The sequence below is a fragment of the Callithrix jacchus genome, chromosome 2, assembly GCF_049354715.1.
Source record: "Callithrix jacchus isolate 240 chromosome 2, calJac240_pri, whole genome shotgun sequence".
Lineage (NCBI taxonomy): Eukaryota > Metazoa > Chordata > Mammalia > Primates > Cebidae > Callithrix > Callithrix jacchus.
In genome coordinates, this window is record NC_133503.1 from 117600567 (window position 1) to 117615759 (window position 15193).

Here is a 15193-nt window from a genome sequence, read left to right on the forward strand (position 1 = left end):
CCAGACAGACAAAGACATAATTAGAGGGGTGGGACTTTCAGCCCCACCCCAATACTTCCTGAGAGAGGAGAGGAGCTGATTACCAATGGTCGATGCTTTAATCAATTATAGCTATGTAATAAAGCCTCTATAGAACCCCAAGAGGACAGGGTTGAGAGAGGTTCTGGATAGCTAAACACACAGAGGTTCCTGACGGGCAGCACAGCCAGGGAGGGCACGGATGCTCCCTGCCCCTTCTCCTATGCCTCGCCCTACATGCCTCTTCATCTGTATCTTTTTAAACATCCTTTGTAATAAATTTTTAAATGTAAGTGAGTGTTTTTCTGAGTTCTGTGAGACACTCTAGTAAATTAGTCAAATGCAAAGATGGGGTCATGAAAACCCCAACTTAAAGCCAGTCGGTCAGAAGTTCCAAAGGCTCAGATTTGCGACTGGTGTTTTGGGGGTACAAGTGGGGTCAGTCTTGGGGACTGATCCCTCAATCCATCAAATCTGACACTATCTATCTACAGGTAGATTTACTGTAATCAAATGTTGGAATCAAATCTAATGTACATTAGAGAACATTCAGCTGGTGTCCAATGCTTGGTGTGTGGGGAAAACCCCCGATAACTTAGTCACAGAAGCCTGTGCTGATGACTGTTGCCATGTTGTGGTGAAAGCATGAGAGAAACCCTGTGTGAGATAATGTTCCTGCAACAGGCACATAAAGAACATCCTGCTTGACTCCCTAATATTCCTTGAATGTGGGTTTCTGGGGTCTCAGGTGGAACTTAGAATGCATGTTTCAGAACCCAGGTAAAATTATGGTATTCATTTTTGTATATTAGACATAAAGATTACACAAGCTTTTAGTACTCTGGTAACCTGTCCACCTTGGATAACACTCTTTTAATGGGGAAATAGGATTCAAACAACTGGGAGCATATTTTATAACTCTGATTGCTTTCTGTGTCTTAATTAATTTTGACATCATCCTAGAGTATATCTGTTTTCAAACAGATTAACAGTTGGCTTTTGCTTATCTGGCTTACATGTTTCATTTTATAGGTTTTTCCTGACAAACTCCTCTCTCCCGTGCTTGGCATCTTCCTCCCTCCTGGCCACTTCCCCATTTATTAGCACCAACCTCCAGAGGGAAGATAAGGGAAGAAATGAAATATAAATCACTTAATTCCTATAAAGGATTGCAAAAACTGGCAAAGGGGTAGAGGTTGACAGCAAAGGCCAAGTAAAGTTTAACTTATAGACCAGAAGAGATAAGGCTCTTCCTACTTTGAGCATTAAAACTAGTCCCACATAACCATGAAGGCACCTTAAAATATTGATGAGCTTCACATAGCAACTTTGCATAGAGAGAGAAAGGGGTAAAGAACTTAGGTGAAGGAGTTGGCCTTTGAAAGGAATAGAACACCACTTCTTAAAAAAAGTTAACAGTAAGGGTGAGTAATGACAGATACATATCAAGAGAGGGTAGGGACAAAATTGAGGTACTTAATGCTTGATGAACTCTATTTTCTTCCTTCTGAAAAGGAAGAGGCATCACCATCTTCCTAGGGACAGTGGGGCAAGAGGAGGCTTGAAGAGAATGAGAAGGGTTTGGAAGAGTAGGAAAAGGAGTCAAGTAAAGATCCAACAAATTTAGGGTAGTGTTCAAGAATTAGTAGAAATTCCTAAATTTTCAGAAATTACTAGCACAGTCATGAGATTTTCCTGGGTGCTTTCAGCAGCCTAGGAGCCTAGATCAAAATGAATAGAAGGGCTAATCCCCGAGCTGGAATTTGCAGGACAGCAGGAGAGTAAGGGAAGATGATGGAGAAGAAACCATTGTGAAGAGACGTTACCTGTGTTTTCACTGAAGCAGCAGGAATTTCTCAATAAACAAGCCATTTGTTAGATGTTGGGTCCAATTTACAGATGAACAAAGTTAGAAATAGCAGGTTTTCCAAAGTGGCAAAACCCTGTATTTGAACGTAGTTCTCTCTGGTTCTAGAAATGTTCTTTTTCACTGTACCCTGCATTATGGGAGTGAGTGAATTGGAGGTTTTGGTAATATTGTCATTTAAATTATTATATTAACAGTGAGATAAATCAGGTAGGTGAAATTGGAAACTAAAATAGGTACAGGTTGAGGTGTTGGGGAATATATTAAGCTTGAAGAGCAGGTTTTGAGGTAACACAGGAGCAGGAGCACATTATAACACTATCCATACATTATAACGCTGTGAATTAGAGCAGGAGACTCCACTCACTGAGTGAATTATTTTGTAAGTGGAGACAAGGTCCAGGATGTGGTCAAGACATTGAGTTGTTATAATGGAATGAAGATGAGAGCCTAGGGAAGCTCTCAAAGGAGGAGAAGAGAAATACTAAATGTACTTCTATTTAATCTAGAAGTGACACGAGATGCTGCCTGGAGATTAGGAAGAGTCCGAACCAGGTACAAGAGTCACCAATGAAAGTGGAGACAGATAGAAAAGGGGTGCATGATAAACCAGAGGCCACTAGAGAGCAGAAATATACTCCTGCTTTGTCTGGCCTGACCTTCCCATACTCTGTGAGCTGGCTGGCCCATCAATGTCTATAGTCATCACTTTTAGGCTTTCCTATAAATCCCAGTCACCTAACACATCACTTCTTTCTAACATGCACTTTCTCTGAGCTTATTTCAAGACTACATTAAAACCCTTGTCTCTTTGAGTCTAACCACATCCATCACTGACCCTGGACTTGGCTTTTCTTACATTCAAACTTCAGGATTTTTTTTTCCTAGTTAATTCTTACTAACGAGGCTACATTGTTTGTGTCCTCCTTGTTTCTTGGGTTAGAAATCCCACCCATAACTTTTACCCCAATCCCCATCTCTGTGTCTTAGAGAGTGGTATATCTGGAGGGCAGGAGCTTCAAAGAACAGCTGGCCTTCGAGTGAAGTGGCAAAACAATATTGGGCTGATTCAGAACAAAGAGTGCCATCTACTGAAAGCCCACTTAGCTGTTTAGTAATCTGTTCAGCTGTATGAGTTATCATAAAATAGACCCACAATAGCATTGTGGGAAACATAAGATGGGAGAAAAATACATGAAATGTTGTGGCTGGGTAATTCTGAGATGCTGTGGGTAAAAGTGGATGTCAAGGCCCACCCTTACCCACTGAAAAAAGGGTCTCTGAGATTGCTTTTCTTCCTATGCGATTCTGTGAGAAGTTTTCAATAGAGAGCCATCTAGAATGGGGAAGTGGCTTTTTAATACTAAAAATGAATTTTTAATAATAATTGTTTGGAGGGATAAAATAGTTTAAAATGACAAAGTGGACCAAAGTACACTATGATAAACAGAAACAAGTTATTATATGGAGGCAAGCCATCCGATTCCTGTATGGCAAGACGATGGTACCTGAATTCATAATGTACAGTGGTCCAAGCAGATTGGTTAGAGAGCAACAACCGCATGCATTTTGCAGGGAATGTCTCTCACCCTGCTGCCACTTTTTTCAGTGCTCCATATGCTAGATTGCAACTACAGATTTAGCCCTTTTGCCCAAAGGCATCTGAACCTGTGAAAAGCCTAGCTGGGGCACTGTCTATTGTTCATTGACAACTTGTCAATTTACTTCCAGGCAAAATAACTCATAAACATGATAAGTAAGGCAGATAAAACAAGAATTCTTTCACACTTTGCAACTTTACTGCAAAAATGGCTTATTTTCCATAAATGTGTGAAATCTCCCCTCTGAATTGTGACTGTGCATTGAACTTTAAAACTGTTTAGAAACAGCACAAGCATTTCACAATTCCTATCTGTAATAAGATGAATGTTAAATATTAAACATGCATTAAAAGTGATAAAACAAAAGATTTTCAAAGGTTCACTAGTATCACCATATTTCTCTTTGATTCTCAGAGTTAATAAAAGTTAAGTTTAACAATACTCTCTAAAAAACAAATGTTTAAACACTATCTTCTAAATCTGACATTTCATATATTTATATCAGCTATTATCAAAACCCTTATGTCAGTTAAAAAACTATATTAGTATTAAATTCAAAAGCAGTATGTGGCATGTTAGCATATGTTCATACCGTAATGAAGTGGCTTTTGTTTCTGATATTTATAAACATTTCATTTATAATGTACTGTTTAAATATTGAAAGCTAATTGTGAATTCTTTTAGGTAAATATTTCAAGTAGATAATAATTTTGAAATATATTAGTCTCTAAGGCAAAGCAGTCTGTTTATGTGTAGTTATTTATGAAGTCATACTCTTTAATGAAGCCATGTTCCCTAGATTCAATTCCCTGGTAATGGATTTGATTTTAAGCTTCTTGCTTACTGTGATACCAATCCCACAGTTACACTCGGCGGCCTCCTGATTTTTCCAAGGTGAACCTCCGTAACACCAAACATCTTAATTTTGGACAGACTGAAAATGAAGAGGAAAACGAGTGGGATGGGATCCAAACCTACAAGACCAGTTTCAGCTTCCTGGGTTTGTTCTTCTTTTGTGACCTTTGCCCCTGGGACACAGCCCAGTCTCCCGACATTTCCCGATAGAGGGTTTGAGAGTCCTATTAGCCTTTTCCCTTTATTTCCTCATATTTTCTTCACTTACTGTAGAATATTTATAAACAGGAACACATATGCATCTGTTACATAACAAATGGCTTTTGGGAAATAAGTGAGAGAACACGAGAAAAGAAATTTCAAAGACTGCAAAAAAGGGGGGTGCAACAAATCTGCGATAAACAAGATTTTTTGCAGGAGACAGTGTGTAACAGTAGAAAGAGCCCGGAACTGGGGGGCCAGGGACCTGGGTTCTAATTACATCATTGGCACTAAAGTTCTGATTCTCCAGGCGTCCATCAGCTACCATCTCAGTTTGGATCCGTTTTCTCCTCTTGGTGGAAAGAGGACAGTGCTGGCTGGGCTCCAGATCTCCTACTGGTTTTTGTTTTCTTTTGAACACAGGGATCTCCTGTAAGATTTTAAATGAAGAAAGTCTTCTGCTGCTGTATAAAGAAAAGAAGATGAAGAAGAAGAAAGGTACTTACTGCCAGATCTAAAAGTATATTATTATGTGAATAATGTATTCAAATGTTATAACTGAATTCATATTTTTTTCCAAACAAAATCATGTAGATTACAGATGACTCTTGTTTTTGTTTTAAAACAGGTGATGAATATTATGAAAAGCTCAATCACCTGATTTTTTTGTGCTAATATAGGGAATATACATACCTGTATCAATGAACCTTCATTTTTAAACGCCACTCTTCTACCTGAAATTTTCCAGTGTTCTTATCATATAAGCTGTGGATTTCTAAATACTAGTTTGTGTTTTAAAAAATCCTAACAGATCAATGAATTATAGATTGTATTTTTTACATGCTGTCTGATATTCCAGTTTCCACATCTGTGTATCACGGCTTCATCATACCAAATTCATCATCCTGGCCATTGGCTATATAGAGGCAGGCCTCTTCCTCCCTAACCCACCTCCATTGTATCTAACCTTACTTCCATCCTCAATTTGTGGACCGTTATTTCTCCCCTCAGTATGAACGTTCATGTAATTTCTCCCAGGAAACTAAATCTGGTTTATGTGCCCAATTCTCTGACGGTCAAGGTCATTTAAAATTTTGTTATTATTTATTTAAATATATTCACTGTGTTACTTAATCTAACATCCTTGGCAAATTAATATGTATGTCATATCCATTATTACTAAAATCGTTGAAGACTGTCACTGGAGAAACCTTGCAAAAAGAAAGAGCAGCAACCTAGGAATAAATTGTTCAGGATTGTTGGAGAAATAGAGTATTTGTCGTAGAAATTCGCCCAAGCAGATATTGTAAGACGTTAGAAGAAAAGCAGTGAGTTAAAATAAAAGAAAGGAAATAATAGGGCTTTATAAGAGTCAGGAGTATAAGAATGAGAACAAAAAAAAAAAGAGGAAAAATAAAGATATAAACCAACTGTGTATTTTGGCGCTATCAAGATACAGAACCTGTATTGAATATGCAAATTTAGAACCTATTTGTTTAATTTAAAGCATGTTGTTTCATTTAAATACACAGCAAAGAGGCTGCTTAGCACTGGACGTCAATTAATATTCTTCCAAAGGACTGGCAGGAAGCCACGGTGGACGTCTAGTCAGAGACAGTGTGTCACACTACTGTTGACTGTAAAATTAATTACCATTTCTAAACAAGAACTCTGTGATGCATATTCTTGCAGGCAAACTACACTGCCCTTCTAGCATTAAAGGTTATGAATAATTATTTTTTTCTTAAACACTCTTTAGAGGAATCACAAGCAAAAACATTAACAGTCCCAAAAATAATGATAAAAAGAACACCCATCTACGGTGGGACAAGTCGGCATTGTGAAGACAGGATTGAATATTAAGAAGTGTCACCTACCTAAAGTAAGTGTTAGACATTCGCATGATGGCATCAGCTGCTGATCTAATGCATCTGGAGCTGCCCTGTCACTAAGGCATTGCTAACCAAGGCAGAGACACAGACAAAGCTGCTTCATCATTAATGTCAGTAAAAGGATCTGGAGGAAAAATAGAGAGTCTCTGGAGACCTTGTCTGGACTTCTTGGAGCCTGGACAACAGTCCTTTCCAACAACAGTCTTTTCCAACCCAATAGCAGCTGCAACAAAGGAAAAAAAGAGGGCATTGACTTGAGTTGTCATTAAGTTCAAAGAGGGGAGAATAGTAGCCCGGGATGAACCTTTATAGTCAGAGTTATTAATAGAAAGTTCTTTTTTATAGCTTTTTGAAAATATCACCCTTATGAAGAGTGCTAAATTACCCAGGGTTATTGTTTGGCATGTGTTGACTGGTCAGTTTTAAGCTGATAAAATTGAAATCTTTTCTATCTCTGTAAAGAGCCTAGAAGAGTACAAAATTCCTTTCTCAGGGTTGTAGCATATAGATTTAAAATAGCACTATCAATCTAGGAAAATACAGTTCTGGCTCTTAGTTGGGTACAGATTGGTTCAAGGATCATATTCAATGAGAAGTTATTAATGTTTCAGAGGCAACTAAAAGGACACATAAAATGATGTTCTGCAGGGGTCTGTCTAGGGTGGTAATATTTAACATTTTATCAGTGACTTGGATGATAAAATATGGAACATGCTCATAAAGTTTCACAGAGGACTCTAAGTTGGGAGAGGTAACAAGAACCTTGGAAGACTGACTTATAATTCAAGATGACCTTGAGAAGTCAGCAGAGGAGTCATTCATGCTCAGGTTTACATCCACTGGGTAACTTAACGAGTTGAGCAATTGGCAAAATGATAAAAAGAGGGGCATGGGTAGACAAACATGAAATGCACTAAATACAAGTAACCTGGTAAATACAAATTATACCAGAAAGAAGCATGCATAATACTGGAGGGTGCAAATCACATAATAAGCAGGATTATGGCATAGTTTCATGCTCTGTGATTTAAATTAAGAATGGCATAACAGATTGGGGACTATCCAATAAAGGCAAAAATGAAAGAGCAAAAAGTGGAATGTCTTATGGTTCATGGGTATGGAGAAGTGAGGTCAAAGTCACTTAGGTGCGGAAAGAGGATGTGGAATGAATGTGTATCAGCCCTTGGGGTGGGCATAAAAATTGTTACTGATGTTAAACATGGCTTGCTTTGGATTCTCCCAAGCAATTCAGCTGCTATTGTTCTTCCCTGTACCAGGAGCCTGGGGCTGGTCTAGAAGCCTGAAAATTCCTCCCTGCCTTGCACTCCCAGCCTCTTTGGAGCGAGTGAAAGCGCATTCTGTCATAAGCTAGTCATGGGTAAAGGGCTCCAAGGCCTTCCCTACCTAGTGTAAGATTGGAGCCTGGGAGTGAGGCGTTGCTCAACTGATCCTTGGTGGAAAGGCTTTTGGCCTTATGGAAGGTGTAAGTCTCACTGTCATTTAAGGAACATGATATTAGCTTTTTGACTATCTTTAATAAAGCTAACTATAATAAAAAATCTATTTACAATGCATTGCCAATAATACTTGCTTCCTCAAAAAGACCCAGATTTATTGTCTTTTTCAGGTACAGTTTATGATTCTTCCCACCCCACTGCTTTATTTTATTATTATTCTCATTTCCTTTTGTTCAAAACCTATGCGTATAGTTCATACCACTTATAGTTTGAAAGTGCCTTAACTCTTGGATTTCTTCTAAATTATTTATATTCTCCCCTCTCATCCTTTTTCAATCTCTTTTCCTTCCATGCTACTGTCATCTATTTGTTTATTTGTTTTTATTCTTTCTGCTTCAAAGGGAGAAGGGTGACTGATGTCCTTAAAATTCCAAATAGTAACCTCCTGAGACAGAGGTCTAGCTTCTTATCTTCTTCAAAAAACTTTGCTGAGTTCCTCACAATTATCTCCTTGTGATCAGTGTTCTAAGTTTCTGGCTGCCTGCTTATCTTGCCCCAATTCATCATTAGAGAAGATGTATTATGTAGTAGATAAGATCAGTCGTTTTATCGGGCACAAAATCTGGAACCCTTTCAACTATGAATATAGCTGAGTGAATGTTATTTTACTTTAAATAAACTATTTTAATATTTTTATTCTATATGTGTTTATACCATATAGCATCTCTTTCTATGCTATGTGGGTTTAACAGAGGAACAATTTTCAGTCATTGCTAAGAATATGTAATAGCTGAAATAGACGTTAACATCAGTGTTCGGGTTACTATCAGTGAACAACACCAAAAAAGAATTTGGTTTCTTCAAAGGATTGCCCTTAACAGAGTTTTATGCTTAAATATGAACAATATTTTGTGTTATCTATTTAGTTAGTCCAGAGTGGAGGAAGGTAAAATTTTTTAGGATCTTTTTTGTTATTTCTCCCCTTTTCTCTGGTTTAGTTTTTCTTTCCTTCATTCAATAAGCCACTGTCCTCTGTTGACCCATATTTTCAACCAGGAAGACAGGCATCTAAAAATTATTTTTATTAAGAAGTTCAGTTTGGGACTTTATTACTGTCTGGTGTACTGTGCACCTTAAAGGAGGTATCTAACAGGAATTTTTCTTAAAACAAGGAAACTCTTAAAGAAAGAATGTGAGATAATGGGGTAAGTCCTTGTTGCTAGGAACCAGTGCTCAAATAATATTGTCATTTTGCCCCTTGAGAAGGCAGAACCAGCCTCGTAGAGACTTGCTTGGGCTTCCTCTGGTTTGGAGAACTCCTAGGCTGCGTGAGAGCCACTTAGGTATAGACTTACTATATTGCTTCTGGTTTCCACTGAAGCTTTGGAACTCCCTGGGGGTGTTTTACACCTATTAATGAAAAGATAGGACAAAATTGAATAATGGTGTCTGTTTCCATAAAAAGGAAATAAGACTCAATGGACCTTGCTCCCAAAGTGCTTTCATAAATAACAAGAAATTAATGCCCGCCACTAATTTTCTAGTCTTTTTTTTTAAGACTAGAATTATATTTTCCAGTTAATAGTGACCTATTTTTGAGCAAGATTCTCATCTTGTTCCAAACCTTGAGGGAGATAATTACTACACAATGAGATCCCTATTTTTAGCAAACAGAGGAACCTGTCCATTGTGATCACGAGCTTGCTACATTGCATACATTTTATGTCTTATATCTCTCCACTCCTTACACTTCCTCCTCAGCTGTGGCTAACTAGGTACCACATAGATGATGGCAATTTTTTTCCTGGTTGTGTCAATACTTTTACTTTATGTCTGGATTTCTGCTGGAAGATTCATCTGCAACCAGTGCTTTACAAAAGTACACCCATTGGTCATAATGAATTTAGGATGTGCATTGAGGCTGATAATGAATTTGACAGAATTATAGAAAAAACACCATAAACGAAACATGGACCAAACGTCTAGATTTGCAATGCCATTTTTATTTACAAAAATTAGCCTATAGGCCGGGTGTGGTGGCTCACGCCTGTAATCCTAGCACTTTGGGAGGCTGAGGTGGGTGGATCCTGAGGTCAGGAGTTTAAGACCAGCCTGGCCATCATGGTGAAACCCCATCTTAAAAAAAAAAAAAATAGCCTATTATCCTTGATTAAATAAGCAGAGAGTCTGTTTTATTTCATTTAACTTACACCTCTGAAAGCAAACTGATTTGTACTGTTCTAGCTTATGAATGATGAGGTTGTTCTTCTAGGAGTAAGTGTAGGTGGAAAATATATAGGGATATTATTTTCATAACATGAGTAGATAAAATACCTACTTCCTAGGGTGCATATTAGATCATAATGTAAATGCACAGATGATGGTAAATTGAGATCATAGCACTTTCTAGAAATGTAATTAAGTCAGAACCCCAAAATTTAAAAGGCCATGGGACTCAAAATAACAATGGCTATGAAGTAAATGTGTTATGTATTAGTTATCTATTACTGTGCAATAATATTAGAACTTGACAATTAACATATTTATTATCTCACAGTTTCTGGGAGTTTTAGGAGTCTGGGAACAATTTAGCGGGTTTTCTGCTTCAGTGTCTTGCAAAGCTGCAATCAAGGTATTGGCTGGGGCTGCAGTTTCATCTGAGACTCGCCCAGGGAAGGATCTGCTTTCAAGCTCATATGAACATTGGCAGCATTCAGCTCTTTGCAGGCTGCCAAACTGAGGGTCTCAGTTTTTGTTGCTTGTTGGCAGAGGGCCACTCTGTGACCTCTCTCCATATGGCAACTCCCAACATGGCAACTTGCTTTGTCAAAGCCAAAAAGAGAGAGAAAGTCTTCTCTCAAAATAGACATTACAATCTATGCAATATAATTGTGCACACACACATGCACACACACACAGTCATGTACATCCCAATAAAAAACAAAACCAGGTAGGATGTACTTAGCAGCAAGGTAAATGAGATAACATATGTAAATTACTGCATATACAAAGTGCTCAATAATTGTACTTAATGAAACAAAATCTTATTACAGATGCATTTTTAATTATCACTTGATGTGTATATGGCTTTACAGAAAAAATGGATGAAGAATGGATTAAGTCAGTAAACTACAGATTTTCCTGACCTTAAGAACTTCCCTAGGTGCTTGTTAAACTACACATTTTTGGGTCCTACCCTTGAATATAATCATTCAGTAGATCTGATCAGAGTTGATGATTTTTATGATCAAACAACTTCATGAAAAATTGATTTGTGTTAGAAATTGTTAAACAATGTAAACAGATGAAATAAACACACTGCTCATGATATTTTGTACAATGGATAGAGGATATAACTGGAAGTCCAAAATGGATCTGTGTGGCAGAATGTGAGATGAATGGTGTATAACTGCTTCTTAGTGGTTGATAGAAAGCAGAAGGGGAGAATGGCAGAGATTGGTGGTCTCCTAAATGAGGAATAGAAGTATTCATTTATAAGAAAAATCACTTAAGGGCAAAAGATTTAACAGAAGAAAAGGAAGCAAAAGTGAGGGATTTATACAACAAAAGTCAATTTTGATACCTTTATATTCTTAACAGAGGAAATGAAACATTGAGATTATTTGAGATTAGACATGAGGAAAGACAGTCTGAGAATATTGGCACATATGACAAGAAGGGCAAATCTAGGGGTAGAAATGAACTAGTGAGTCCCAAATGGGGGCCTCCAATTTTGAATGTCAAGAGTATTCTATCCAAAGAGGAAATTGAGGGTGCACTGAATTCAGATGGGCATAAAGAACACGACTCAATTCTGGCAAAGATGTGAGATTTTAATCCACTTAAAATGTCAAGGAATGTTTTTATTACAATAGCTTTATAATATATTTTGAGATGGGGAGAGTGATGCCTCTAATTTTGTTCTTTTTGCTCAAGATTTCTTTGGACAGTCAAGATAGTCTCTGGTTTCATACAAATTTTAGGATTGTTTTTCTATTTCTGTGAAAAATGACATGGAAATTTTGATAGGAATTGTATTCGATTTATAGATTGCTTTAGGTAGTATGAATATTTTAACAATGTTAATTTTTCCAAATTGTGAACATGTGCTATCTTTTTATTTATTTGTATCTTCTTCAATTTCCTTTACAGTGTTTTATGGCTTTTAGTGTATAGATAGATCTTTCATCTCCTTGATTAAATTTAATCCTAAGTATTCTATTTTTGATGTTATTGCAAATAGGATTGTTTTCTTATTTTTACTTTTGGATAGTTCAATGTTAGTGTATAGTAATATTACGAATTTTGTATGTTGGTTTTTTAACCTGCAACTTTACTGAATTTGTTTTTCAGTTTAATAGTTTTTTGGTGAAATTTTTAGGGTTTTCTATATATAAGATTATGTTATCAGCAAACAGAGACAAGCATGTTAATGGAATAAAAACAGACACATCAACCAAAGAAACAGGATAGGAATCCCAGAAATAAACCAAAGTACTTATAGTTAATTGATTTTTGATAAAGTTTCCATGAACACACAATTGAAAAGGACATGCTTGTCAATAATGATGCTGAGAAAGCTGAATATCTACTTGCAGAAGAATAAAATTGGACCCGTATCCCATAAGACATACAAAAATAAACTCAAAATGGATGAAAGACTTAAACATAGACCTGAAACTATAAAACAACTTGAAGAAAACACAGGCCCGGAAGGCTGGGCATGGTGGCTCATGTCTGTAATCCCAGCACTTTGAGAGGCCGAGGCAGGCACATCACTTGAGATCAAGAGTTCAAGACCAGCCTGGCCAACATGGCAAAACACTATCTCTACCAAAAATACAAAAATTAGCTAGGCGTGCTGCACATGCCTGTAACTCCCGCTACTAAGGAGGTTGAGGCAGGGTAATCACTTGAACACGGGATGTGAAGGTTGTACGGAGCCGAGATTGTGCCACTGCACTCCAGCCTGGGTGGCTGAGTGAGACTCTTTCTCAAAAAAAAAAAGAAAAAAAGAAAATGGAAACATAGGGGGAAAGCTCCATGATATTGATCTGAGCAATGGTGTTTAGCACAGAACTCCAAAAGCACAAGCAACAAAAGCAAAAATAGACAAATAAGATTGCATCAAACTAAAAAGCCTCTAGACAACAAAGGAAACAACAGGGTGAAGAGATTCTCTGTCACAGATTGGGAGAAAGTACTTGCAAACTATACATCTGATAAGAAGCTAATATCCAAAATATGTAAGGAACTCAATTCAAAGCAAGAAAATAGGTAATCCAGTTAAAAGAAATGGACAAGGGGTCTGAACAGGCATACTCAAGAGAAGAGTTATGGATGGCCAACAGAAATATTTTAAAAATGATCAGCATCTCTATGCATAAGGAAAAAGCAAATTAAAATCACCATAAAATATCACCTTATACTTGTTAGAATGGCTGCTCTGGAAAAGACAAATGATAACAAGTGTTGGCAAACATGGAGAAAAGAGAATGGATGTACACTGTTGTGGGAATGTTAATTAGTACAGCCACTTTGACTGCTTTCTGACTATGGTTAGTAATAATGTCTTGTATATTTCAAAATCACTGAAAGAATAGATTTTTAACATTCTCATCACAAAAAAATAAGTTGGTGATGTGATAGGTATGTTAATTAGCTTGATTTAATCTTTCTATAATATATAAATCAAAACGTCACATTGCACCCCATAAATATACCCAATTTTTGTCAAACTAAATCTTTAAAAATGTTGAGAAATAAAGTTAAAGAACCGTCCAGAAAAGTCCAAAAGTCTTTCAATTCAAGATCAAATTGAATGCTTTATAATACTTTGCTATAATCCTACTGTCTGGAAAGATATATTTTATCAAATTCGAAAATAAGAAAAGTATATCCTCAAGGCTTATTTTAGAGGTCTTTCTTTCTTTTGTATACTGCACATGGCAGGTTAAAAGGGCTGAGCTGTTTTCATTAACTATCCAAATGTTTAATCAATACAGCAATAGCAAGATGCATTCTGGCTGTGAAAGACCTTGGAAAGGTCCCACTTGCCTTATTCTCCACCCCCAAGTGGGACATCAATGAACTATTACATGGTCCCTGCATATCAATGCAGTAGGGCTTAGACAAATACAATGTTAATGGATAATTGTGGGTCACCTTGTCAAAATATGTTAAATGCCCCTTGAGTACAGTTTTTTTCTCCCTATTAAAAATGACAGTAAACTGCGACCTTGTTGATATCATACATGCTTTCAGGAAGCAAATATTATTATTCAGTCTGTAACAGGTTTATTGATTTATGGGTCAAAAAATTCATTATGACTAAATTATAAAACACACTTTCTGTGTTGATACAACCCACGGTAATTGTGTGACAAAGTGCTGAACAGTCTTACTTGGGTTAGGCAAAATACCTTTATGAACATTCATTCAGAAAACACACATAGAGGCAGCTTCTAGCAGAATGATTCATAAGCAAGGCCTGTGTCCCTGGATGTTTGGGATATCGACATAGCACGGAGTCAGGGAAAGTTCATTCGGTGACCAAGGTCCTTGGATTCAGGCCAGGAATATGCCATCTGTCAGGATGGTGGTACGTGCAGGAAGCCTGAGCCTTGGACTCTTGCCTCCCACTAGATCTATTCACAATGCTGTGAACACCCACATGGATCCTCCACTGTTTCTGGTGCTGCTGAAGGACAGAGGATTGCTTGTCATCTGGTGCCATGAGTCACAAGGAGACGAATTGTGGCACTTGGTACTTCTAGATTCCAAGTGCTGCTTCGGCAGCATGACACACAGAATGGAATGGGTTAGATTGGCAGTCATGTTTGAGGTTTTCTTTTTTCTTTTTCTTAAACATTTCTTAAGAGGCTGGTAAAATGAAGATTCGATGGCCAAGAATGTAGATTATGCAGAGAATGTCAGAATTTATTTGTCATTTTATCATTTGTTACTACTAAGCCTAAGATAATGCTAGGTTGAAACTGAAAATGAGATAAAAATGACATAATTGGCCAAGTTTTTTCCTTCACTACGAAACCCATTTTTTCCCTTCTGAGAAAGAATGCAAAAATATTTAAAACCATAGGTTGTGTGCTAAGAGATGCATGAATATAGAAAGCATTATGCTACTTTAATGGGTCATGGAAAGAAAATGTGTCATACAAGTATAACACACACATTCAGAATGTGTAATAAAGGGTAGTGTCATCTTTAAAAATGAAAGGAAACAGCATAAATAACTAAAATGGGAACCCTCTTAACATGTCAGTGATTTTATTAGAGGAATAG

General features: G+C 37.1%; 1 long non-coding RNA gene across 1 annotated transcript in view; it reads left to right on the plus strand.

The window, feature by feature from the left end:
• The first annotated feature begins 4666 nt into the window (after positions 1-4666).
• LOC118151467 (uncharacterized) overlaps positions 4667-15193 on the plus strand; it is an 87724-nt gene continuing 77197 nt past the window's right edge. Inside the window, exon 1 of the long non-coding RNA XR_004739801.3 lies at positions 4667-5040. This is a non-coding gene — a long non-coding RNA (uncharacterized LOC118151467). The remainder of the gene's footprint in view (positions 5041-15193) is intronic.